Raw genomic sequence first — 2,915 nt, 5'->3', positions numbered from 1 at the left:
TATGGAGTGCCTATATCCACAAACATGTGTGTGTGTGTGTGAGTGAGGTGGGCAGTGTGGTGTGTGTACATGTCCTGAATAGCCTGAAAAACGATGATACCATTTCCAAAGATGTAGAAGACACAAGGAGAGCAGGTGCTGTGCTCTTTCTCAGGGCAAACAGAACCCAAAGAGGTATAGCTGTGTGTGGATGCTAATGATGGGAAGACAAGTAAGAGGACGTCACTGTGGGGATGGGCTTGTGCATTTACGTGGCCCAAGAAGTTCCATCATGTGCCACTTGCAGACTGAAGACCCAGAAAAGCCCAGAATGGTATAAAGTCTGAATCCAAAGCCCTGAGGGATGGGAGGTGGCAGGGAGGGCGCTGCTGTCAACCTCTGAGTCAGGAGGCCCGAGGGCTCAGCTATAACTTTGTTGGTCCTCACCCATGGAGCCAGCCTGGGAGAGAAGCCACTGTCCCCAACACCAGTCACTGAGGCCAAGGACAGAAACAGCATGGTAAAAAAAAAAAAAAATGCATACTCTACTCTAGAACTTAAATGCTTCTGCTTTAATACTAAAATCCCTGGTAATAGCAGAAATGTCTGTTCTTTTGGTCTATTGCTGTTCAGCAAAATATCTAAATTTTGAACTTCAAAGTCCCTGAGTCATTGTCTCAACTTCACTCTGTGTGTTTGGCTAACTGCGAATGGTGTCACATTTGGTGGATAAATAAAGGTCATCATCTCATTAAATGAATATGTGTCAGGCCACAGGAAGATGTGTGGCATGGTTACCAAGGTTATTCACTTGTAATGAAGGTCTGAAAATGTTACCAGGAGGATGTAAAAGCTGATTTCAGGCGAGAAGAATCTGTTGCAATTGTGATAGTGCAATGGTAATTATGCCATTGTTTTTTAGCCTTCTTTCTTAATGTTACAGCTGTCAGAAAACATGTTGTCCCTTCCCATGCAAATTCTGGGCAACTCAGAAGGCTATGGGAGAACACACGGAAGGATGAAATCGGAGTGGGAGCAGTAAAAAACCAGGAGGTCAGGAAATACGGCCTTCTGGGTGTAATTTGGCAAATCAAGCAGCTGAGTCAGCGGGTTGTAGGTTCAGAATCTTCTGGCACCTGGTCCTTTTTCTAGAGAACTATGTTCTTTCTCACCTGGACCTTAGGACGAGCTTCCCACTTTCCTTCTTGCTTCCAATCTCTCTCTACTCCAACCACCCCTGAGCAGTTAGAGCTATCCTTTCAAGAAAGGCCCACATCAGAAAGGAGCTCACTGCCTCTGGATGGTTTATACAGCGAAGCCTGGTCCCCAAACACACCATTCCCTCACCAACTTCAGGTTAAACTACTTTTTAGTTTTGATTTTCAATGCACTGTCTCAGGTTTGATGAAGTTTACAAGTGATAATAGTGAAAAGATCTTAGCTGCAATCATGCTCTTATTCTTCAAGATACAGTTAGATCTTCTCTTCCCTCTCATTTCTGGGTCTCTCTGACTCCACGTGGTCATTGATAGACTTGTGATAATGCTTAGGGCTCCTGAAAGAAATGAATGACAAAAATGACCTCCATGAACATATACTTAATTGCATTCAAAAATGAAGAGTACATCTCTTCAAAGTGATAGCAGAACAGTTATATCTGAGTGAATCAAGGAAAAAGGAGATAGTCCTATTTATTTATAATCACAGCAAAATGGTGAACTACATTAATGCCCAAATGTAAGCCAATCCTTCAAAGCAATACCTCTGATTTGACTAGAGCAACCAATTGGCTTCCATCCTGTTTTAGATTTATTTTAAATCAGAGGAATGTCAACTATTCAACATGGAGGTAGAGGCCAATATGCTGGAACTGATGTTCCAGAAAGCTCACTCCGACCTGCATTACATTCAGTATGGGCTGGAATATGAAATCAAGGCTAATCATCCTGAGACAGCAGGCAAGAAAAATCCAGTAATACTCTTAAAGGAAATGTCAACAATAAAGTCTTGATATCAAGTTTTGCATGCTTTCAACCACTTGCTGCTGATCAGAAAGAGACCCCAAACCATATTTGTGCTACAGTGAATATAACTATGACTATGATACAACAACAAAAGCCAACAGACCTGGAGCTATCTCCACTAACTGAAGAAGAGGAAGCTGAAGCAGAGCAATTCAATTCTCACATGCTAGACCCATGAAGACATGGAATTGCAACAGTGAACTTAAATGGAAAAGAGATCAAGTCCAAAGAAATTTAGGAAAATGTCTTGTTTATACTTGGTTTCCAGAGGCTTAGCCTGGTGAAAAAAGAGGGTTGGCTTAAGTGTCTGGTTAGTGATGGTTTCCAAACAAGATAAAATAAGAGGGACAGATATATGAGTGAAGTATAGTCCAAAAGATGGAATGTGAATAAATGATTTTAAATATATACACACACATATGTAGTTTTATAATTTCAGGGAAGGGTACCACTTAACACTATCTAAACACCACTCTCAATTTGCCACAGGAGAAATGTTACCACTTCTGCATACTCCTTATCGCCCCCTCCCAAGTTTAAATTCCACCATTTCTCAGGTAGATCAGCTGTCTCTGGGGTGTCCTCTGGAATGGCACTCAGTGATGGCCACCTTTTGATATTAACACTGTTGAATAGTCTCTTTCCATTTGTCATAAACAGAGCAAACTGGTGGACATCTTCTCTAAGATGACTAACAAGAGGTCTCTGGTTTTTCTGTAGCTCAGAGCCTCTCGCTCTACTTGCTTTGAGAGCTGTGCTGTGATCAAGAATGAAGTGAATCCCCCATCACTGATGAGGAATCAACTGAAGCCCTTAGTACAACAGTGCACAAGGACCTGTGTCCTGCCAGAAACCATACAAGAGACCTCTTTTCCTTGAATCTCACATGTGGCAGCAGCTGTGGTGGACACC

The 2,915-nt window shown here is 42.2% G+C and overlaps 1 pseudogene; it reads left to right on the top strand.

Moving 5' to 3' along the window:
* Positions 1 to 1,822: 1,822 nt before the first annotated feature.
* Positions 1,823 to 2,269, top strand: LOC121160249 (annotated as a pseudogene).
* Positions 2,270 to 2,915: the final 646 nt, after the last annotated feature.

Source organism: Ochotona curzoniae, unplaced genomic scaffold, assembly GCF_017591425.1.
Source record: "Ochotona curzoniae isolate NIBS_2020 unplaced genomic scaffold, NIBS_Ocur_1.0 contig_4501, whole genome shotgun sequence".
Taxonomy (NCBI): Eukaryota; Metazoa; Chordata; class Mammalia; order Lagomorpha; family Ochotonidae; genus Ochotona; species Ochotona curzoniae.
The sequence above is the reverse complement of the archived record's forward strand: the minus strand, read 5'-3'. Positions and strand labels throughout refer to the sequence as shown.